The following is a 25710-nucleotide window of genomic DNA, read 5'->3' as shown; positions in this document are numbered from 1 at the left end:
CCTTCAGGGCATAGATATCTAAACAAAGAACATTCATTCTTCTTCAATTTAGCCTTTTCTTCTTTGATAGGATTACCTAAAAAGCCTACCCCCACCTCCCCTGGAACTTAATCTGTTAAAAGCTGTATTTCCCTGAGTTCTTCAGGTATTTCATTTAACAATAAAATAAAATTAGCATTTATAAAGTAAAGTTGGTATTCTAAGCAAATACGATATTTGGAGGACAAGCAGGAGTCTAAACAGAGGCAAATGGCATATCAGACTTTTCAACCAGATTTAATTTTGACCTAACAAAATTCTTAGTTTACCATGCTGTATTGGAAAAGAAAATAATGGCAGAATCAGAATAATCTGCCTACTTTTGCATATTATTTAGAAATACAAAACACATAATATCTGTAAAAATGCTAAACGGAAATAAGCATTTAATTGTCATTGACTTCTCCTTTTTAAAAAACTGCTTCCTAAAAGTGAAGCATATTGAATTAGTAAGTGAAGAAGATTTTCAACATTCAAACTAATATAAAATATTTCTAATTCAGCAAAGATAAAATCGCTGAGCTGGTAATGGGAGGGGGGCAGAAAAGGGTCTGCACTGTTGTAAATATTAGAGAATGTGTTAGAGGCATTCTTTTTACTTCCTTGCTCATGCAGAAGGCCAGAGCAGTGAGCCTCATTGAACTTAATAGGACTTACTTTTGAGTAAAACATACTTGGGCTGCTGTTTTGGTAGCAACCCCATGTGAGCAAAAACATTTCATTTTAGGCTCCCTGTTTATTGAATTTAGTGTAAATCAAAAATAAGTCATACAGTCCCTTGAGCTGAAGTCAGAACTCTGGGCCTCTGTATAAGAACCTTCCATTAATGTTTTAGTAAGCTTTAAGAGCTCCACTTCCAGTGGGGAATGCTTATTAGAGCATTAACAAATACTCAAATGGGCATTTTGCAGTGAAAAATACTGCCATAATGTTGCAAAATGACTACAGGGACTTCCCTCTTTCTGAGCAGGGCATCCAACATGCCTACTTGTGGGTTGCAGTTTTTGAAATGACTATTTTTGGCAGCAGAATTTTCATCAAATTGTAATAAAGCATTTCCCTTTGGTGGAAAAAAAAAGAAGCAACTGTCCAATGGAAGCCAGAGAGGTAATCATGTAATATAAACACTCATAGATACAAGTTTTATTCTTTATTGATAAAGTAATCACACAAAGAAATGTCTTGGGAGTAACTTCAAAGGCCACTTAAGGTTTTCACTCTCATATTCACTTTGCTGTTCTTGGTACCTTTATAGCTTCCGATTACATACCGATGGATGCCTTCCCCTCTCTGTGGATCAAGACCCACAGTCTATCATTTGTACAAGGTTCCACGGAAGCCAACGGGGATTTATTTTGAATAACGACTCATGGAGTTATTTTCTCTCTGAAATAGCATCTGTCTCTGCCACAACATCTTAGAGCAAAAGCAGCATCTTTTTTCTCTGGCTGCATTAAGCAGAAAAGAAATCTCCACCCCAAGCGATTTTTCCCTATTCAAGGTGACAAGGGAGGCTTAGGAAACATATGCAGCATCAATATGGTAAGCGTGACATGTGTTCATTAAAAGTGTTTATGATGCATTCTTTGGGGGCGAACATGCTTTTCTGCATTGTTAAGTTCTACATTTTTATTATTTTGTTACTATAAATGCGTACTATGACAAGGTCATATTCGCAGGCAAATCTTTCTGTTGCTAATTACTAGTGATTGCTGGACCATCCCCCATGTCCGATTTGGAATTTAAAAAAACAGGTCTTGTGCTGGATTAACTGAGGCAGAGCACCTGTCTCACGAGGAAGCCTCTTGATTTGGGATGACTCCTCAGAGGCTGCTTCTGGTGCTGGGACAGAGAGAGACTGAGGTTGCCTTTGGTGTCCTGCCCACTAACCACCCAACTAAGGTGTTCTCAGCTGCAGTGTTAGAAGAGCAGAAGACTGTAGTCCTGGGTGTTTTCAACATTCATGCTGAGTCTACTGTGATAGGTCAGCTTAGGACCTCATGGTCTTCATGGGGCAGTTTAAAGCAGGGCATTGTCCCATGTACAGAGGAGGAAGGTCTGGATATTGGGGCAGGGGAAATATTTGCCTGTTTTCATGGTCCAACCACTTCCATCTGAGTTTAGAATTACAGCTCCTAGACCTCCCTGCAGAACTGGGAGACCAATCTAAATGGTCTGTCTAGGAAAATAAATGGAATCCAATGGAATTCTAAATGCTGTGGGGCATTTTCTACCAGACAGAGCTGGTGATCCTGTTGATGCTCTACTTGTGCCTACTGCATGTCTGCATGGATAGCTAAGAATGTATATTTTCACTGCCATCCTCAACTGAGGCAGATGTCAAAACACACTGGACAACCTTTACAAAGTTCCACTCAGTGAGGTCTATGAGCCTCAGTTAATGGAGCAACTAGATCCATCAGTTGCCAGTCGTGATTTGTTTGCAAGGAGCTTTGAGGGTAAAACAACTTAGCTGCTCTATTATCTTGATACTATTACAGAGAATCCTGATGTGGTATCCAAAACCCCATCGAGGCAAGTTTTATGGAATCAGTTTCAGCTGATGCAGCTCAAGGACATGGACAGTGTTTTTTGTGATAGGCACCCATCCACACACACTCTCCATCCTTGCCCAACCTAAAGTTAGCCAGGGAGGTTTTACTATGTGAGTAGAGGTAGCAGTGAAAGTGTCACTGTAAGAAGACATGATGTGGAACTGCAGCTGCTTTAAACTATAATCATATTCAAGTTACTCAGAAGTAAGCCCTACTTTGACTGACCTGGGTTCCTAGCTTTCTGAGGTGGCTCCAAGAGCTCAACCAGATTTATCTGTGCTTGCCAAGTGAAAGTAATGGAATTTAAAGTCTTCTTTCTTTCTATCTATCAAAAAGGAGATGCCCATAAGTTACTAGTTTAACGGCATTTCAGTCTGTGGCATACAACCTTTGCAACAGATTGCATGCAGTGTAGATTTTGAAGTGTGAGCAGAAGTGCACATATAATTGAGAATACCAATTATATTCAAAAATTAATAGTCACAAAACAGCTACCTTCAGGTTTAATTGAACCTGATATTCCCCCCTTTAAAAAAATCAGGGGAATTCAATGATAAAAAAAACCCTGCCTGATCAGAGTAAAGGCTTGTGTTGGTTCAAGAACTATAAAATCAGGAAATTGAAAACTAAGGTTGATGCCTTAAGATATGGTCCCCGTGATTAAGAATCATTTGGGTCTTGTAATCAGGATTCAGATTTGCTCATTAGCAAGCCAGTGGGACAGGGAATAAAGTATGACCAGTGATAGAAGACCACAAACTCAAGATTATGACTGAAACAAATCAGTTGGTGAGCAATGTTTCATTTAAGACATGTATTATAATACAGGAGAAAATGAGGACATGAATTTTGAAGAAATCAAACCAAAATATAAGGAAAATATAGAAAAAAATATAAAAAATATATAGCATAACATAGCTTGAAATTGTCATAATAACTGAAGCAATCAATATAGCCTTCTAACTTCCTCCAGTCCACCTAGTTGTGAAGCAGAATTTCTAAGATCCCCAACATGTAGAAACTCTAAGTAACTTAGGATCCTAACATTGGGATCAAAGGAATTTTAAGACAAAGTGACACCAGTATGCTGAGATGCACCTCTGTTTCTCCACAATATGCAAGTCAGACATGTTTACGATTAATTTTCATAGATTTTTATCCATTCAGAGAACCTTTGGAGAATGCTGATTTTGAATTACATTCACAATGTGCAAGTTTCACTGTGCTGAAATTTGGCTGAAAAACAGAATCATCTGAGCTGTGGGGACACAGTTCAGCCCTTTTGATGAACAACAACAACAAATTCCCAAGTTTACCGGTGTACAACCCCCCCCCCCAACCCTACTTTGAACTCCACAGCATAACACGTGAAAGACCCCCTCAGGGGTCCATGTAACATCTGCCAGCTCTGGTAGTAGGTGGGAGCTTTCAGTGTTCTCGAATAATTGTGGCTTTGCAGCAACAATAGTTCAGTAGACACCAATTATTATACTTTGTAACTGCACATCTGGAGCCATAATGTCTTGGAATCACATGAGGATGAAAGAACAGATACCAGATTAACATTGCCAAACGTCATAGGGAACCACAAAATACCTTGACGAACTAGAGCATATTCGCTGCCAGAGCATGTCAGTTTAACATGAGAGAATGGCCAGTGTGCCACAAGAAATACATTAATTAAATAATGTAAGGGCTCCCATGAGCCAAAAGTACACATCCAACCGAGACTGCTCTATGCATCTCTGCATGATTTGCTGCTCTGGCTCTGTCTCCTGCCAATCAGCCTCAACTGGGGGCAAATTAAGCACTCCCATGCAGAGATGCAGCTAAATGGCCTGCCCTGGGATGAGACATTTGTTGTTTCTAAATGAGTCACTGCTCTGCCTTGTTTTGATTAGGAGGCATGCCCAGAATGTGACACAGGGCTCCTTCCTGGGAAGAAAACTAAAAATAAACTGCTCTGGATATAAGACTGCCTCTAATTTTAATTTTTTAAAAGAGGGTATCGCAGCTAGTGGAAATCACTTCTATTTCTCTTCCACTTCCATTTCTCTGAGGAACCCTTAGTAGCTCACTCCTTGCTTCAGAGGAGCATGTGGGGTCACTCCCTCTTTTAGCCAGAGTTCAGGTCCTCTTCTCAATGGATCTATCTGTGACAGCTGTTAGGCAAGCCACAAAAAATGCACAAGTGGGACTTTCTGTCCCCGCAGCCATCTGAGTACCTTCCACTATGCACTTCTTCTTGTATCAAAAGACGAGCAGAGCTAGAAAGAACTCAGAAGTTGTGGGTGTCTGCAGCAACATGTCATGCTTGTTAATCTGGTGATCTAGACAACATCAGCATATACCATGCCAAATCCTGGTGCATGCAATAACACTCACCGGATCCCAGCTGAGGTTCTGTTTTGCCCAGTAGCAACCTAGTGGAACAGGGAGTGAATCTCACACACATCGAGAAAAAACCCCAAAGACTGCTGAACGTAACTGAAATGAATTACTCAGTTCATTGATATACAAAGCTTAATAGGAATGAAAAATGTTGATGATATGAAATAAAATGAGAATGCATGTAGAAAAAGGGAAAACAGAAAATTGAATATATGGGAATTGATACAAAATAGGTAAAAAATGATTAAATGATTAGCAATTGAATATGATTTGCATATGGATTAACAAGCATCAGGCATTGACAAAGCAATCAATCAAAGTGAATAACGTAATTCCCATCTCCCTCCAGCCCATCTAGTTGTGAAATAATTCTAAAAGTTCCTAGTATATTAGCATATTTTAATGGCAATGCTGCTCTAGGCCGCAGCAACACTCGTGTCCCAGTCAAGTGAAGTGCTAGCCCTGCTCTCTTCTGCCTTGATCAGACCACACCTGGAGTCCTGTCTCCAGTTCTGGGCACCACAATTTAAGAAGGAGATTAACAAGCTGGAAAGTGTGCAGAGGAGGAAACCAAGATGATCAAGGGTCTGGAAACCAAGCCTTATGCTGAATGGTTGAGGGAGTTAGATACGTTTAGCCTGGATAAGAGGAGACTGAGAGGAGTAATGATAGCTATCTTCAAATATCTCAAGGGCTGTCACCTGGAAGATGGAGCAAGCTTGTTTTCTCCTACTCCAAATTTTCTCCTACTCTAAAGGGTATGACGTGAGCCAATGGAGTCAAGTTATAGAAAAGGGGCGTCCGGCTAAACATCAGCAAGAATTTTCTGTTCAACAGTGAAACAGACTCCCATGAGAGGTTGTGGACTTTTCTTCCTTAGAGGTTTTTAAGCAGGAATTGTGTGGCTACCTGTCATGGTTGCTTTAGCTGATATTCCTGCATTGCAGGGGGTTGGTCTAAATGACCCTCAGGGCCCTTCCAACTCTACAGTTCTATGATTCTAACTCCCTCAACCTCATAAAGCTTGGTTTCCAGACCTTTTTTCATATTTGTAGAAAGTTGGCATGCTCTTCTGACAGATAGATAGGTACACATGTTCTTTGGTGGTAGCAGCTCTCCTGAATCTCAAGCAGCAGAGGATCTTCCCAGCCCTCTTCCCAGAGATCATATGACTAGAACCTAGGAATTTCTACATGCCAAGCATGAGCTCTAGCAGGGAGGTGTGACCCCCCACCCACTAAGGCTGTAGTGCTTAGAAAGAGCAACCCTTTGGAGTTTCAGTGTAGCAGAACATCTATGCCTCCTCTCTCTCTTGAAGATATGGGGCCTTATCCAGTGTTGCAGCTTTGATGGCACAACAAACTTCTGTGTGAGCCATGGAGCTCCCTCTTCTCTCCAGCCCCCCACATGTCCTCAAAATCAGTTCTGGGGGATTGGAGGACCCCCCAGAGAAGATACAACCCATAGATTGGCTATTGTTTCCAGCAGGGCTTTTTAGTACCTCAACATTTTATATGTAGGCACAATATTTGGATGATCCACTACTATATGTTGTAAATCAATTTCACTAGGACATAATTACACATAATAATTTATAGTAGTATTGCAGGAAACAGGCTGTTTTGCTGTTTCTCTCTGTGTGTTTTCTTAATGAATTTATTATTACAGAAGTTTAACATTATCAGCAGCTGCAGTTTAGATAAAAAGATAATTCATTTGGTTCTGGTTGTAATTTTTTTTAGTTAGCATTAAAATAATAATCATATTTGCCTTTCCATTGTTTGACAAAGACTATGTTTCACTTCAGTACTTGATATATGGCTACAGTAATTAATAAAGCAGACATTGGCTAGTGCCTAGCAGTAAATAAGTAAGCGACATGAGTTCATCAAAAACAAATCAAGCTGAACGAACTTAATTTCTTGTTCTGATCAGATAACAAGCTTAGCGTATAAAGGATATGCAGTGGACATACAATGTCTTGATTTTAATAAAGTATTTGATGCAGTTCAGCATGACATTCTCAGAGGAAAACGAAGAAGTGATGATTAGCCGCAACAGCTCTAAGATGCATACCCAGCAGGCGAAATAAATTTGAACTCAAAAAGGACAAAATATCAATTCTTAATGGTTCAGCATTCAGTTGGAAGAAGGAAGGGAACATGATTTCCCCCCTAGTGTGGAATTTCATCCCCACCCCTCTGATTAAGACGTTGGTTGTTGCAGTGGAATAGGCAAGCCTCCATAGTCTGTGCACCACTAAACCAAATGCAGCTCATGGAAGTGTTTGCAGCTCCACCCCGCATGCACAACCACACAGTTGTTTTATAGTGTTAGGCCGACAGCAAAACCATGAAGTTTACTGAACCTTTGGTGTACTTCCTTGCCCACATTGCGGATTGATTGCCTCCAGCTTGGTGGGCAGCAAGGTACACACTCCCAATGTTTGTTTTCCAGGTGACTGCATCCAGAATTATCACTTTCTTTCTTTTGGAACAGAATAAACTGTTATGACTATTGGGTGGTAGTCAACAAAGTTTTGCTCTGAACATGTCTGCTGAAATTAATGGACCTTTCTTAGTCAGGCTCATACATTCTTATTCATTAATGGAGCGCTCATTCATTTCAATGAGTCCATTCTGAGTAAAAATTAGTTGAATACCACTCACTGTGTGCAATAGATTCATCTAACAAAATTCAGCAAAGACACTCTGCATTTTTTTATAAGCTAATCAGAGTGAAATACGGACTTCGCTCTTCTCAATCCTCTTCTGTGAATTTTGATTTTTGACTATTTGCTATTGGTACCTGGCATGATATCTGAAAGTAATCAAAAATTGAAATGCAATTGTATTTAGCAAATGAAAGTGTATAATAGAGGACATAACGGTACAATGGTATTCAGTATTTTGACAGTTTCTGATTGTTCATATGCAGTGACACTTAAGAAAATCAGAATTTTGCATTCATAATTTCAATGGCAAAAGTGGAATGCTGGCAGATATATAAATATTAGGGAATGGTGGTTTTGTCTCTATTACTGACCATCCCATCCGTACACTTTCACCAAGGTATCTTGTGGTGTGGGGAGAGAACAATTTCAATAATACAAAAATTCTTCCCATTCTTTGGGTTATACCCAACAGAGCTGTCCTGTTTGCTCAAGGACATCTTCTTGGGCAATGGTACTCCTTTCACTCTCCTACATGTCTCCAATGCACCCACAAATCTGCTCTAGGGGGTTGAGGGAGACCCCAAAACAGACTGGGGGCACATGAGGAGAGGGAGAGGAAGCCCCATTGTTCAGGTGAAAATGCTTGTGCTAACAGAAGGGCTTCACTAGATCCCCCTGCGTGTAGGAAAGGCTTTCTCGCTCCCTCTCATCGGAATCCCTATCGTTCTGGAGTTCCAAAGCAACAGTGGAAGCAACAGTATCCATGCTGCCTCTCTACAGGCTTTCCCACCCTAGTGACCTCCAGATGTTTTGAACTGCACAGCTTCCATCATCCTTGACCATTGGCCATCCTGGCTAGATCTGGCCACCCGGGGACCTGATTCGTGAAGGCTGTTCCCATGACTGCATAGAGGCTGGGGCAAAATCTTCCACCACGATTGTGCGCTCACTTCCCTTCCAGGAACTTTCATTAGAACACTTGAAAGAGGCTGGCATTACCCACTTTACCCATTACTGGAAACAATCAAAACACTTTGCATCACACAAGTTGAAAAATAATTGGTGAGAGGGAATTCATTGATCATTCCTAACTCAACTTCTACTTCCCTTCAAGACTGTCTATTTATGAGGAAGAGGAATATTTGATGGTTCTAGTTATGAGCAGTGAATGAGATGGGATGTGCATCAATGGAGAAATTCAATGAGTTCCCAATGAAAGCATAATGACGCAGAGTTAAATGGCAGATGGATCTTTCCTAAAGATATGAAACTTGTTTTATGTGGGATCAGATCACTTAATCTTCTCTGATCTGCTGCTTGGAAGTCTTTGGCTGGAAAGAAGCTAGGGATGGAAGAAACCTGACTAGAATCTCATGTGCAAGTCCTATATTCTGCCACTGAACTAGGGCTGTTCTTCCTGTACAGCGCCTGGCAGCTATATGTTGTACACATACTTCCATATGGACAAGTCTTCCTTTACGGAAATCAATGGAAGAAAAAAATGGCTAGAGTATGCACATTCCTCTGTTTTTATTTGTGTTCCATATGTGTTTCACTTGATCTTTTGGGGAAAACTAAATGAAACAAAGAGAGACTAATAGAAAGAGACCCTTCACTTTAAAATACCCCCCAATCAACCACACACAAAAGAAACATTTCAATATCTTAGGTGACTTAAATGATGGATATTTTACTCAGCAAGAGAAAGGTGGCACTGTCATCTTTTTGTGGCTATAACTACCTTAGAAAATAGTTCTTCTTCTTTTTGCAAGATGTCCTTCTTAGACACATTTTGAGCTAATTAGGAGACATGCCAGTGTGCATCAGGTGTGCTGTGGTGAAGTAGCAGTGGGTTTTCCTAACTATATTTGATTGTAGTGCACTGCATCACAATGCCCATATTCTCAAAGCAGGAATTTTTCATTATATATGTGTAGCCTGTGCATCCTTTTGCAATCTCCTGACTCCTGCTCGCCTGCTGTAGCCTTAGATGAGGGGGGGACGGGACCGATGCCATGTAATAAAACATTTATTTAAAAAAAAAACAAAAAATCTCAAACCATACATATCCACATGGATCAAAGAAAGTGCAGGGTTATGAAACATCCTCAATAGTTTTGTTAGAATCTGCTAACCCCCCCCCCATTTTTCTATAGAGTAGAAACTTGCAAAAATTGATGCTTGTTTTCTCTCACTGCTGCCAGACTACATTGTAGGCTGGCCAGCTTTCTCATGAGCACACTCAACTCAACATTGGTTGTTCTTGGAGTTTGGTGGTCTTTCAGCAGTAGCAAAGTGGTTTCATGATGGTAGGAACCAACATGCTTTATTCATGGGTGCAAGAAGGGAAGGAGTTCTGGATAGATCAGAAAAGAATTGAACCCTGTGGCAAGGCTTCAGTTATTTTTATTCCCTTGCTAGAAATAAGGCAGAACCAGAGATAGCCTAACCCAGCCATAAGCCATAAATTTTCATCAGCACTCCTGGGAGGTTGCATTTGCTGAACACAGTTGCTTTTTTTTTGGGGGGGGGGGGATTCTCAACCACCTGCCTCTGCCCCCAAGGTGGAATCATTTGAGAACAAATGAACTGCAGGTCATCTGCTCCTCCTGCCCTCATCCAGACAGAAGACTTGGCTAAAAATAACAAACCAAATGTAAATTCTCTCCCCTCTTGCCACTAGCAAGCAGACATGCCAAGCAGTTTAAGGCTAGCCTACATACTGTATACTAGCTATGAGTCATGGGGGATTCGGGGTAGAGATAAGGGGTCAGTTAGCCATCTTCTCTGGATGATCTTCTTCCCTGCATTGTAACAGCCATCCCCACATACTTTGTGTTTTGCCAATGTTTATATACAATGTGTATATAGACCTCAAGGTCTTTGCTTCTAGTGATAGGATACTTCCTGAAGTACTGTTGTATGATTGCAATCCAAGGATCTCCACTGCAAAAAAAGCAAGTGATGAACAATGAAATAAATCTGGATTGATATTTATTCCCCGCTCCCCAATCTGCTCCAATCTGTAGAAGCCAAGGCATATAGCATTTCATGCAAGTAAACTTCCTTGGCTCCGCTATCTAACATGAGGACATAGAATCATAGAATCATAGAATCCTAGAGTTGGAAGAGACCACAAGGGCCATCGAGTCCAACCCCCTGCCAAGCAGGAAACACCATCAGAGCACTCCTGACATATGGCTGTCAAGCCTCTGCTTAAAGACCTCCAAAGAAGGAGACTCCACCACACTCCTTGGCAACAAATTCCATGGGCAGAGCCAAAGGGCCTGCATGATATTGGGGGCAGTGAGAAAACTGTACCTCCACTGCCCCTTTAGCTGCACAGCCTGCAATAATAATGCATGTTTGGCTTCATGTGGAAAGTTCACGCTGGAACAATTGCCTGGCTCAGGCTAGATAGGCCATACTAGATCTCACCTCCTTTAAGGTTTTAAATTCTCTTGGTATATGGATTCCAATCCTAGCATCCACATTCCTGTAGGGATGTGTGTATAGATATGTGTGTGCTACACAAATAATAATTGTTAAATCATCTGTCCTTGCCTGTATCACAGCATGAGATGAGCTCTTCTGGGAAACAGTGACCAGATGACACAGCAATCAATGTGAAGCCACGTGTGAAACAACCTTGCTCTGTTTGTGTGAAACATCCTTGCAGAAGCGGACCGAGAGTCAGTGATGACAAACCTGGCATTGGTAATCAGGCAATTACCACTCCTTTTCAGGATGATGAGCTAGGCTAGCCAAGTTTCAACTAGAGTTAAACAGAAATGCTTGGAGAAACGATTACTTACCTTAGTTTGCCTGCCTGATGAAACCTACGTTAAAGCTGCCGTCGCTGCAGGCGTTGCAAGTGCAGTTTTAATTAGAAAGTAAATGTAAGTTTAATACAAAGAAAATTGTCAGCAAGACTGAAATACCTATAGCCAATTTGACACAATTCATCATGCATTCACATTAGATTAAAACTCTGTGCTGTGGCAAGGCATGTTAATGGGGTATATTCTGCACTAGATTAAAATATGTAGTAAACAGGACCACAATTATGTTATTGAGAAGAACAAATGAACTCAATCCTGACGGTACAAAGAGAATATTATTCAAAATGCAATTATATAGTAAATGAGAATATACAAATATATTATTTTGCCCTTTTCAGCAGCAGCAGCAGCAGCACAACCTTGATGCACACCTAATTTAGGACTGATCCACACATGCCAATTTCCCATCATTCATCACTCACTAATCTTTCATCACTTGGTTACTCAGTATTTGGTAACTTTCAGACAAAATTGTGAACTATCAGAATTGAAAAACAGCATGTTAGAGTGAGTTTTGATGGCATAAATGTTCTATGCATGATAATTAATCTTGGATGGCTGATTCACACATGTGCAAGTTGTCACAGATAATGAGCAATTAACATGCATGACTGAATGAGCCTTTATGCTTTCAGCAATTAAAACATCTGGGAAACTGTGTAAGCGTGATGTCACCACCACTGTAGTTAAACCAGGACTTTTCTTGATATAATAAAAGCCATGCTTTGAAAAGCACATAATACTCAAAATAAAACATCCCTGCATTAACAACTATGTTAAGCACATAACGTAGAGGTGGCATGTGCCATATTGACAGCACACATATGAAATCCTGTGTAATAGCTCCCTGATCAATAGCTCTTGCTACAAATATTCTAAGCCATATACCATTGCCTCTTTAGGAGAAATAAAGGATAAGGTATGGCGGAGACATTTATTTGGCTTGTCAGCAGTGCTGGGGCTATCATTAGGCCAACGAGGCAGCTACTTAGGGTGCAGTCTTCAAAGAGGTGCAATACTGACTTCAGAGAGGAGCACTTTTGAAACCACTGAGATATCATCTTGGTAGCAGATATGATGCTTTAACAGAGTTCTTTAATGACACAAGTCTAAAAGGTTTATATGGAAATACTTCCCGAATTGCTGATGTTAGTTTGTGGTATCTTTTGTTACATGGCACAACATCCTTTTGGAAGTCAAGCTTACAAGCAAGCTATTACAAAACAAGGAAGCTGATTTAAATTTAGCTACAAGTCAATTGCAAGTGGCCAAGAATTACTTTGTGGGTTGAAGGTGTGATGAGTGTTTTCAACAAGTTTTGATAGATGCTACTGGGGTTGTAAAGGAGCTAGAAATACTACCAAACTTTGAGACATAACAAGTTAGAAAAGGGAGAAAGAAATGGCAGTTTGAGTATGAGGCCCAAGAAAAAACACCACAAGATCCAAAGCAGAAATTAAAGTATTCAAACTATACTGTCTTAGACAGGACCATACAATCTGCTGAAGAGAGACATTCCAGCAGCTACAATATAATTTCCTATTTGGCTTCCTGTGTGATATATACAATATTAACATAAAATCTGTTGAAAATGTACTTAAGGCCTGAAAGAATTTGGAGAAACCACTGATGTGCAACGGAAACAAAGATATTATTGCTGAAGAGCTGTGCTGTGAACTTACAGCAATAGTTTGAAGACTTCTGGCCTTAAACACTCTATCACATTTTTAACTGGAGGTATTGTTTTCGTTTGTTACTATGTTATATTGTATATGTGCTTTTATCTTGTAAACTGCCCTGTGATCCCTGTGAATGGCAGTGTAGAAAACAAACAAAGAAACAAAGAAACTCTGTTGCTGGAGGTCTAGGTGATCTCAGTGGCTAGGAGTGCCTTTTACGTGCATTGGATGGTAAAATAGCTACAGCTATTTCTAGAGTAGAAAAGGTTGACCACTGTCATTCACCTACTTGTAAGCTCCAGATTGGATTAATGCAATGTGGTCTACATGGAGCTGCCCTTGAGACTGACTTTGGGCTCTCAAATTTCAGCAGCACCCTGTGCAACACTAACGTTTGGTTCCCTCGCCCCCACCTCCTGTGCTCCATTCTACAACATTGCTTTCGTGTTCCCTGCAGGGCGGCATCTAGTGCAACCCCACCAGTCGTACTACCATAGAACCACCTCTGAGCCGAGTCAGAAGCTGCAACTCGTGCAAAATGTGGCAGCTCAACTGCTCACTGGGGTGCAATGTTGCCATAATATTAAGCTGCTGCTGAAAGAATTTCACAGGCTGTCTCATCCTCTACATCCCCAGCTGATCACTGTGCTCTGTAGGAGAGGGCACCCTGCAGATACTGTGTTATCAGGAGCTCTGTCGCACACAATGTCAGAATTGGGCCTTTAGCGTGGTGGCACCTCACCTTTTGGCACTGGCTGCCATTGCATACCAGACAGGCACCTTCTTGACTGTCTTTCTGGTGTAGGTGAAAAATGTTTCTCTTTCTAAAAGCCTTCTTAAAAAAATATCCCAGTTGGTATCTGCCATGGATTTGAATTGATTTTATGTACAGTGGTACCTCAGGTTACAGACGCTTCAGGTTACAGACTCCGCTAACCCAGAAATAGTGCTTCAGGTTAAGAACTTTGCTTCAGGATGAGAACAGAAATCGTGCTCCGGCGGCGCGGCAGCAGCAGGAGGCCCCATTAGCTAAAGTGGTGCTTCAGATTAAGAACAGTTTCAGGTTAAGTACGGACCTCTGGAAGGAATTAAGTACTTAACCCGAGGTACCACTGCACTTGGATGTTCTTGTTTTAGACTGTTTTGACTTTTTTTAACTTTGTTTTTATATAAGCAATTGTTTTTTATGTGTTTCTTTATTTCACTTTGCAGATTGCATTGGGATACCTCATGGCAAGATAAATGAATGACTGAATGAATGTTGTTTTGGGTCCAAAGAGGATTTCTTCAGAAGTGATCTCACCACATCCTCTTCTGGGCGCCCCAAGGCTGCTGTGTCTGGTAAAGAGACATTGATCAACTCCTGGCCCAGCTGGCTCTTCCCTGACTTCCATTTTTAATTAGCCATCAGAGGAAAGACTCCCCTGCTCCTGTTATCCGACAGATTGGCAAGCATTTTGAGCAGGATTGTCTCAGTTTTGGCACACGATAACCAAAGACTGTCAAAGAAGAATAAGAATCTTATTTGTGTGTGGACATCTCATGCTGGCATCATACTCCAGATCATACAAAAAGACAAGGCTGCATTGCTTCCCAGCCCAAGAGCCCGCTTTGAAATCCTCCTGCTACATTCACGGGCAACAGACCATAATATACTTTATTAAGGGCGCATGCTGCTTACAAGAATACGATGCGCGCACAGTGTATCTTAGCCCTCCCCACATAGTAAACATCAGTAAAGTTACATGTACACAATATACTTTTTTGTGATGCTGTCATTTTTACATATTAACCTAGAGAATAGCTAAGCTGAAGCTATTTAGATTGTTTCAGGATATTTTCAATAGGCAGAAAAATGCTTCCCATTTTCAGACAGACTTAGCATTCCTTATGGAAATGTTCACATTCATTTGCATTGCCCTAATTACTTTCAGCAATAAGACCACAGAGCCTCATTTGGCTAGGAAGTGTTGCAGCAACATCCCATCCACTAACTAACCCAGGAAAAAGCAAGAGCAGGGGCTAGGAGGGAGCGGGGACAGAAATAGCAGCTTCGCACAGTCTAAGCCTTTATTTGGGAACAATTTCTATCCACTGAACTTCTCAGTTTTTGCCCCACTATCAAAAGTGGATCAGCCGTCTTTAACACACAGCTCTATATTATATTTCACCTAACCAGAATTATTTAGGTTAATGGATAACAGTAGGCTTTCACTCTTGTCTGATGTTCCTAACCCTTCTTTTAGGCTTTATTAGCTTCTTTTGGATTCTTATGGAGATTATATATATATATATATAGAATCATAGAATCATAGAGTTGGAAGAGACCACAAGGGCCATCGAGTCCAACCCCCTGCCAAGCAGGAAACACCATCAGAGCACTCCTGACATATGGTTGTCAAGCCTCTGCTTAAAGACCTCCAAAGAAGGAGACTCCACCACACTCCTTGGCAGCAAATTCCACTGTCAAACAGCTCTTACTGTCAGCAAGTTCTTCCTAATGTTTAGGTGGAATCTTCTTTCTTGTAGTTTGGATCCATTGCTCCGTGTCCGCTTCTCTGGAGCAGCAGAAAACAACCTTTCTCCCTCCTCTATGTGACATCCTTTTATATATTTGAACATGGCTATCATATCACCCCTTAACCTCCTCTTCTCCAGGCTAAACATGCCCAGCTCCCTTAGCTGTTCCTCATAAGGCATCATTTCCAGGCCTTTGACCATTTTGGTTGCCCTCCTCTGGACACGTTCCAGTTGGTCAGTGTCCTTCTTGAATTGTGGTGCCCAGAACTGGACACAGTACTCCAGGTGTGGTCTGACCAGAGCAGAATACAGCGGCACTATTACTTCCCTTGATCTAGATGCTATACTCCTATTGATGCAGCCTAGAATTGCATTGGCTTTTTTAGCTGCCGCATCACACTGTTGGCTCAAATATATATATATATATATATATATATATATATATATATATATATATATATATATATATATGCTTTCGTAGATTTTCACGGGTACAGGAATGCAGGTTTTGGTGTCTTCGGGTGTCTTCCCGTGTAAGAGTTGGGGTGTCTAGGCGACGTTTCGACGAGGTCTCACTCGTCATCTTCAGGCTGGTGCTTTCGGCTTCTTGTTACTGGAACAGAGCAGGATCTCAGTGTTTGAGTTCCTATAAATACTGTTGAGGGGGTGTGGTGTATAGCCTCCAACGTTCTGGGCAGAGGGGAAGTTCCCAGGTTAGTGTGTCTTTTCTTCTTTTGTTCATTAATTACTTGAGGGATATCTTGAGTGATTTCTTGAGTGATATTCTGAGTACCACTTAGGAGGGTCATTAGGTGTGGATTAGTTGCTAAAGCTTTCGTGTCTTGACCTCTTGACCTTGTGAAGAGTTTTTTCTGAGAAGATGGCTGTACTGCACTTAGTTGTGCTCTGGCTTGGCTTCGTGTATAGGGGCGAGCTGTGGTTTTGTGCCCTGTGCCAGCCAGATCTGTGTAGGGATTGCAGGGGGGTGCAGCATCCGGAGGTGCCACTATGGTTTGGCTACTGGATGGTGTCTGTAATTTATCTGTGGAGAGGGTCTGGGTTTGGGTCTGGTGTGGTTGATTGGAGATGGCGTTCTGTGTGCCTCTGGTTCTGGTGTCGGTTTTTGTGGGGAGGGCTATTTTCCAGATGTCTGGCAGGCGGGACGTATCGTCACGCTTGTTCATGTTGTGAGGGTGTTTCTCTATCTCGATGGCTTCCATGATTATTCTCTTGTGGTGGTGTTCCATGTTAAAGAGCAATTTGGAATCTGAAAAATTAATTTCGTGTCCTGTTTCTTTCATGTGTTGGTAAAGAGAGGAAGTTTTTTCTTCTTTTTTGACGGCATTCTTGTGTTCTGCGATACGTGCATTTATTCGTCTGTTTGTTTGTCCAATGTACGTGGCTGGGCAGACTTTGCAGGGTATTTCATAGACCCCTTGGTTTTCTAACTGGATTTTATCTTTGGGGTTTCTGAGGATATTGGCTATTTTTTGGTTGGTGCAAAAGGCTGTTTTGATATTGTGTTTATGGAGGATTTTGCTAATTTTATCTGTAGTGCCCTTGATATAAGGAAGGAGGGCCATGCCATTGTTTTCTTCTGTGTCTTGCTTTTTGGGGGGTGTTTCTTTTTGGATTAGCTTCGTAACCCTGTTTTGCTGGTATCCGTTGGCGATTAACACATTTGAAAGATTCTGTAACTCAGTTGTCAAGTGGTGATGAACACATCGGACTACCAAGCAAAACTATCAAATCTACTCCAAGACCCTACCTACCAACCTATAAAAACAGATCCCACCACCTATCTGGAAAAAACCACCAAATCCAAAATAAAAGCCTCTCCTATCAGTGAAGAAATCCAGCTAAGAATCATCCCCAGAGAAAAATCATCCAGATGCCCCAAACTCTACGGTCTCCCCAAGATACACAAAGAAGGAACACCACTCAGACCAATAGTCAGCTCCATAGGCTCACCTCTACAAAATCTCGCTAAATTTCTCGCTAAGCAACTTCAGCCCTATGCAGAATCTATCGCTTCACACGTTACAAACTCCTTCCAGTTCATAGAAACAATAAAGAAGCAAAACCTACATCCCGACGACCTACTTGTGAGCTTCGATGTTGTATCTCTCTTCACACAAGTGCCCATTAATGAAGCCTTGACAGCCATTCAAAACAAATACAATCCCCCCGAATACATCCTGGACCTGACCAACCACTGCCTAACCAACACGTACTTCATCCACAATGGACAAAGATACAAACAGATAGAAGGAGCACCTATGGGATCACCCCTCTCACCGGTCATCGCAAATCTGTACATGGAACACTTTGAAACCAATGCTTTAGACAAGTCAGAACACAAACCCAAACTTTGGCTCAGGTATGTTGACGACACCTTTGTAATTTGGCCACACGGGAAGAAAAAACTAGATAGCTTCCTCACACATCTCAACAGCCTACACCCCAAAATACAATTCACTATGGAAATAGAAGCCAACAACCAACTTCCCTTCCTTGACGTCCTAATCTACAAAAAACCTGATGGCTCCCTAGGACACACTATCTACCGGAAAAAAACACACACCAACCGCTACTTACATGCACAATCACACCACCACCCTGCACAAATAAACTCCGTAGCCAAGACTCTCATCTCCAGAACCAAACGCCTGGCTGACAAAGACCACTTGACAACTGAGTTACAGAATCTTTCAAATGTGTTAATCGCCAACGGATACCAGCAAAACAGGGTTACGAAGCTAATCCAAAAAGAAACACCCCCCAAAAAGCAAGACACAGAAGAAAACAATGGCATGGCCCTCCTTCCTTATATCAAGGGCACTACAGATAAAATTAGCAAAATCCTCCATAAACACAATATCAAAACAGCCTTTTGCACCAACCAAAAAATAGCCAATATCCTCAGAAACCCCAAAGATAAAATCCAGTTAGAAAACCAAGGGGTCTATGAAATACCCTGCAAAGTCTGCCCAGCCACGTACATTGGACAAACAAACAGACGAATAAATGCACGTATCGCAGAACACAAGAATGCCGTCAAAAAAGAAGAAAAAACTTCCTCTCTTTACCAACACATGAAAGAAACAGGACACGAAATTAATTTTTCAGATTCCAAATTGCTCTTTAACATGGAACACCACCACAAGAGAATAATCATGGAAGCCATCGAGATAGAGAAACACCCTCACAACATGAACAAGCGTGACGATACGTCCCGCCTGCCAGACATCTGGAAAATAGCCCTCCCCACAAAAACCGACACCAGAACCAGAGGCACACAGAACGCCATCTCCAATCAACCACACCAGACCCAAACCCAGACCCTCTCCACAGATAAATTACAGACACCATCCAGTAGCCAAACCATAGTGGCACCTCCGGATGCTGCACCCCCCTGCAATCCCTACACAGATCTGGCTGGCACAGGGCACAAAACCACAGCTCGCCCCTATACACGAAGCCAAGCCAGAGCACAACTAAGTGCAGTACAGCCATCTTCTCAGAAAAAACTCTTCACAAGGTCAAGAGGTCAAGACACGAAAGCTTTAGCAACTAATCCACACCTAATGACCCTCCTAAGTGGTACTCAGAATATCACTCAAGAAATCACTCAAGATATCCCTCAAGTAATTAATGAACAAAAGAAGAAAAGACACACTAACCTGGGAACTTCCCCTCTGCCCAGAACGTTGGAGGCTATACACCACACCCCCTCAACAGTATTTATAGGAACTCAAACACTGAGATCCTGCTCTGTTCCAGTAACAAGAAGCCGAAAGCACCAGCCTGAAGATGACGAGTGAGACCTCGTCGAAACGTCGCCTAGACACCCCAACTCTTACACGGGAAGACACCCGAAGACACCAAAACCTGCATATATATATATATATATATATGTAGGTTTTGGTGTCTTCGGGTGTCTTCCCGTGTAAGAGTTGGGGTGTCTAGGCGACGTACAACTCTTACACGGGAAGACACCCGAAGACACCAAAACCTACATTCCTGTACCCGTGAAAATCTACGAAAGCATATATATATATATATATATATTCTGTTTTAACTCCTTTTAGTGTTGTTGTTTTTAGATTTTAAATGATTTTAAAAGATTGTACCCCTCCCTCCTTATGCTGGTCTACAACCATAATAAAGTGTGTTGTGGACAATAGTAGTCACAATTGTAGTAATAAATGATAACCATAATCAATGGCAGCATTTTCTGAGACAATGTAATCTCTCAACTCTTATTAGGAGATATGCTATTGCTACCCATAAGTATAACTGAGCCACAGCTATGTTTATCAGAAAGATTATTTGCTCAGTGCAAACATCACTTTAATAAAACAAATGCAATACATTTCAACAAACAACCTTTGAAACAAAGGAAATGCAGACTGTGTGGGAAAGATCTGGTGGGAAAAGGCTACCACTCAAATATTTTTTTGTGCAGCCCCCCCCCCCAAGCCACCCAGGCACCTGCTTTGGCATTCTTCCTTTATATAACCAGAAAGGAAGACACACTTTTGTTCTGATGAAGTAGGACATCAAGTTAAAAGGGTTCAGAAATCTAAGATGCTGCTTACTTGCAGCATCCTTTCGGTGGGGCAACAGGCAGCAGAAAGCATGGAGCAAACGAAAATTTATCAGCCTGCCACTTCAGGAGCAGATTTTGGAAGGCCAGGAAGACCTGAGATATCTTTTAATTGCAGATATTGACAGAACAAATAATTCTAAATGAAAGTGCAGTTCCAAGGAATTATCATCCTCATAGTTCAGTGGATGGCTTTATCCAGTTTGGTATACATGGGGTCAATACACAAGAAGCAACACAATGTTTGCATTGCACATTAAGAATTAGAGCTTCCTTCAAAGATGCATGTCAATCACCTGTTAACTAGTGCTTGCATGTGTGAATGGAACATCATGGAAGAATCCCCTTAAATGCAACTTCGACAGGAGAAGCTTACACCTTCAGCAGTGACTCAGCAAATGTGCAAAACCTGAGATATAGTACAACCACTGCTACTACCACCAATATTATTATTATTATTATTATTATTATTATTATTATTATTATTATTAAATGCATAAATACCCCGTCTTTCTCCCAAGTTTGGATTCTAGGCAGCTTGCAGCATCTTGAGAACATCATTATAAAACACAAAGTAATAAAACCAAACCTGTCAGGTGCTGGTGTGGTTGCTTGAGAGCAAACAGGCAAGACTCCGACATGTCTTTTCCAGGCTTTCTTCTTAGTGCAAACTATTTACAGTGAAGAGCGTCGTAAGTTCATGTCTGGTTCAATCGCTAGCAGAATCTGGGAGTGGTCGGTCTTTGTACCTCCGCCAGCATAACAGTTGTGTGACCCCCAACCTTCTCCTCCCCTCCCTGCGCCGAAACCTACTGCGCAGAATGGGCACTGGTTCCCTCCTCTCCGGCTTGCTCAGGAGCAGTGTTAAGGCTCTCCCTAGCATCCCCTGGTCCCTGCACCTCCTCTCCACTGGAGGTGTGGCTTTCCTCCTCACCGGAGGAGGAACTGCTTCGCAAGATTTCCGGAGGTTCCCTATAACACTTCTGAGCTGATGGCAGTTCCCTGACAAAACCAATTAAATACAATAGTTTAAATACAATAAATGTAGAGTCAGCATTAAAATACCAAATACCCTGAGGGCAGCCCCGTTGCCAACATAAACTGTACCTGGTTTCAAATCCTGCCTCAGTAGGAAAGTCTTAGCCTGCCAGCAGAAAGATAAACAAAGCAGATCCTCTAACCCAAACAGTTATGGATCTACACTTACCCACTCTTATCCATGATTACACTGATTCAGGAATCTTTGGTATGGGACTTTACCAAATGCTTTTTGAAAATCCAAGTACATAGCTTTAACTAGATCACCTATAAGCTTGTTGAAACTGTAAAAGGATAATGAGCCAAAGCCATGCTGGCTCTATTTCAGCAGGTCTTGTTCTTCCATATGTTTGATAATCCCATCTTTGGTTTCCACCAGTTTCCCAGGAACAGACATTAAGGTAACTGCTGTGTAATTTCCTGGATGTTCCATGGAAATTAAATTAAATTATATTATATTATATTATATTATATTATATTATATTATATTATATTATATTATATTATATTATATTATATTATATTATATTATATTATATTATATTATATTATATTATATTATTAGTGTTACAGTTGCCACTTTCCAGTTCTCAGGTGTGAAATCTGAGCAGATCAGCAATTTCCCATTTGAGTTCTCCTATGGATGCCATCTGGGCCTGCTGTGAGATGTTCCCAAACAGTTGAACAACACTTACATTGATTATAGTGGTATCAAATTCAACATAAATATGTAAGTGGGCAATTGCCAAGAATTGCCAACATAGTCACATTTGACTTCGAAAGAGGCAGCTTCACAATAATGAGGGGACTGGTAAAAAGGAGGTTGAAAGGCAAAGTCAAGAGGGTCAGATCTCTCCAGAATGCTTGGGAATTATTCAAAACCACAACAATAGAAGCTCATCTAGAATGTAAACTGCAAGATGTCCTTATGCTGGCCTTTTGTTTTTCTTTTTTAGGTTTGGGTATTTTAAAAGATTTTTATTGTGTTTTGAATTTCTTTTGGTGGTTATTTCATTTTGTAATCTGTATGCTGCTTTGTGGTGTGTTTTCGACTAGGATGCAAATTATAATTTCACATCTGCACATCTGTAAAAAAAGAAAACCTGCAGGCACTTTATAAGTTAATCACCCCTAGCATTGGGCTGTTACGTTCTTCCTCTTATGTTACTGTTGCTGTTTATGCTGCTCTCCAGCCCAAGACCCTCAGAGTGTTTTACAAGAGAATGAAAATACATAAGAAAAACAGTAAAATAAAACTAAAACAAAATAAAACAAAAGACAGAAGTAATATCTACCATCAAAGTTGAAAGTTAAATATTAATGATTAAGAGTTTAGCAAAAGTAAACAGCAAACAAAGGTCAGGGAAAGAGGAAAAATCAATTGTTATATAAAGTGTGATGGGAGAGAATTTTCTTAAAATTTGTGGGAAAGTGGGAAAAGGGAGGAAGACAGATGTTCCTTCTGGGAATCTTCATGTCAACCTTTCCCAAATTAATTCTGCTTCATTCGCCTGCCCAATGAATGAATGAATGTAGAATATTCATATAAAATCCAGCCCTCCTTAGTATTTCACAACTGACTCCCCAAGAGCTCACATCTTCTCCTGGGTCCGGGCCCTGCTCTTAATTTCCCACAGACACGTTGTATGACACCATAATGGTTGTTCAGATAACACTGGGTTAAAAAAGCAGAGCTCGAACTCCCATGGACTGTGGCACAGAGATTCTCCTTCGCATGCACAACCATAGGCTCAATCCTTGCATACCTTCAAATGAACATATGGAGTTTAAAGGAGACATTTGCTGACACAATCCTATTCCTTTCCTCCACATTAATTTTATACACAACTATAGTATGAAACAGGGCCCCAGTGTTGAGGGGGGACGATGACGATTTTTACCCTGTTAGCCCCCAGGCCCCTTTACGCTAAAGACCCTGAATGCTCCAACCATCTTTGAACCCTAACTTCTCTATCCATTTTCCCTCAGGTCCCTAGCATAAAATGACATTCAGCCCCACAGTTTCCTTTCACAGAATCACAGAATAATAGAATTGTAGAGTTGGAAGGCATCACAAAGGTCATCTGCCCAACAGCTTTGTTCCAGTCCTGCACATCTCCTCTGAGTTTCAGTGACATCACAACAGGTTAGTCAATCGACAGCAGGTTCAGGTTCACTCCCTGAAAATCAGTTTATATTCAGTGTATCACTGTATGCACAAGTTATGAAGGATTTTGACAAGCTGGAAAGTGTGCAGATGAGGGTGACCAAGATGTCAAGGGTCTGGGAAACAAGCCTTATGAGGAACAGTTGAGGGAGTTGGGCATGTTTAGCCTGGATAATGGGAGACTTAGAGGAGTTATGATAGCCAGTTTCAAATATCTAAAGGACTGTCACATGGAAGTTGGAGCAAACTTGTTTTCTCCTGCTCTGGAGGGTAGGGCCTGAACCAATGGCTTCAAGTTACAAGAGATGAGATTCTAACTAAACATCAGGAAGAACTTTTTGTCAGGAAGAGCTGTTCAACAGTGGAACAGACTTCCTTGGAAGGTGGTGGACTCTCCTTCCTTGGAGGTTTTTAAGCAGAGCTTGGATGGCCGCCTGTCATGGAAGATCTGGTTGAGATTCCTGCATTGCAGGGGGTTGGACTAGATGACCCTCTGAGACCCTTTCAACTCTACAATTCTATGATTCTGTGAACTGTTCATATCCAAAGCTTCAATGAGAGAAGTGGGGCTTCACCAACTTACTTTTTTCTACCATCAATATGTTCTCCACCACATCCAAATGCACACACACACACACACACACACACACACACACTCTTAGCAGTACAGATTAGGGTTTGGTATGCTCTATAATTTATTTTTTACTTTTTGTTAATTTAATTATAAATCAGGTTTTACTGTATGAAATGGCTACAAAGCATATGCTTAGCTCCTAATAAAATCAGAGATTCCCTTTGTCTGTCACCTCTTTGTAGAATAGGGAGGCAATGTGCAAGTTAAGACTCAGTGAACAGTTGGTGCTGTCTTCTGTAGAGATACATATCAGTCTCAGATTTGCATTCGTACAGAGAAACAACAAACTAAACCCCATGAACTGTGTTAATTACTCTAAGCTTCATAAAATTATGAGTGAGAAAGCTAACAACAAGAAAAAGAGTTATGCAATTTCACTGTGGGCCTCCCAAGCAGATCTTGTCAGTTTAATGTCTTTGTCACTCACATGATAATCCATGAATGGCATTTTTCTCCTAAGTGATATTTATTAAATGGAAAAAGCTCAAACACAGTGAAACAGCAGAGTGCTGTTTGCTTAAGCAATTCTGAATTGGTTTGCAGGTTACTGAAATGTAAATCTACCCAAATTGCATTAATGTAAACAATTTGCCATTGATTTACTTCTGGAAAGGCTGACAACAACAACAACAACAACAACAACAACAACAACAACAACAACAACAACAACAACAACAACAACAGTTTTATTTAAGCTTTGAAAACAAGGAACAGAGGGTACAAAGTAAACTTCAATGTACCAGCAAAACAGAAAGAGGAATAAAATCCCCACTACTCAAAGTGATTGCCCTGTCCTCGTCTTATCCCAAGGGATCTCCCCGCCCCCCCAGATTTTTATGAGTTTTTGGAGGATTCCATTTATGTTCCTTATTTATTGAATAAAACATTAACTGAAGGGGAAGGACTCAGTAATTAGAAAATATTGTAATGCCAGCTGAGGGTTATACGGAACAGTTTGTTCTGTGATTATCCCATCCCCCCCCCCAATTGAATGCTAAAAATGCAAAACCTTCTAACCCAGGCATGTCACAAGTCTCTTTTGGGGTCCTCTGGTTGGTTTAATCCAGCCCCCCTGTGGAAGTTTAATCCTAAACAAAGTTCAACAACCACAACCTCAATTTTAAAGAAAGCTCAACAACTTTGGGGTAAAATCCTAAAAAAAGGTCAACTTTGGTCGGCCCTCACGGCCCTTCACTTCATCAAATCTGGACCTCTTTGAAAAAAGTTTGGACACCACTGAACCGCACCACATATGATGAAATGCACCACCTGGGTCAAACCTACTCCAGCATTAGGACCTTATTTGCAGATTAATTTTATGGCATATGTGGGGTGCGAGAGACCATCTATGAAGCATCTTTATTTTCCCTTATCTTAGCCCAAATTGATCCATACCTCTTTCCATGCTTCCTGGTTAATTTTACAACCAATATTAGTTTCCCAGTGCTTCCAAATTACCCACCATTTCTTTGTATAAAGGATTATAAACCGTTGAGAGGATTGTGTTTTTGGTTTGTTTAGGCATATGTGATGCTTAGGACCAGGGAGGTCTGACAGCCTGG

At 41.1% G+C, this 25710-nt stretch overlaps 1 long non-coding RNA gene across 1 annotated transcript in view; it reads left to right on the top strand.

Annotated features, from left to right (window-relative positions):
- Positions 1 to 14899, top strand: part of LOC308589467 — a 45039-nt gene extending 30140 nt beyond the window's left edge. The window contains exons 3-4 of the long non-coding RNA XR_014009287.1: positions 11235 to 11376; positions 14393 to 14899. This is a non-coding gene — a long non-coding RNA (uncharacterized lncRNA). The remainder of the gene's footprint in view (positions 1 to 11234; positions 11377 to 14392) is intronic.
- The last annotated feature ends 10811 nt before the right edge of the window (positions 14900 to 25710 follow it).

Source organism: Podarcis bocagei, assembly GCF_964188305.1.
Source record: "Podarcis bocagei genome assembly, chromosome: 6".
NCBI lineage: Eukaryota > Metazoa > Chordata > Lepidosauria > Squamata > Lacertidae > Podarcis > Podarcis bocagei.
Note: the sequence above shows the minus strand (reverse complement) of the source record. Positions and strands in the feature narration are given on the sequence as shown.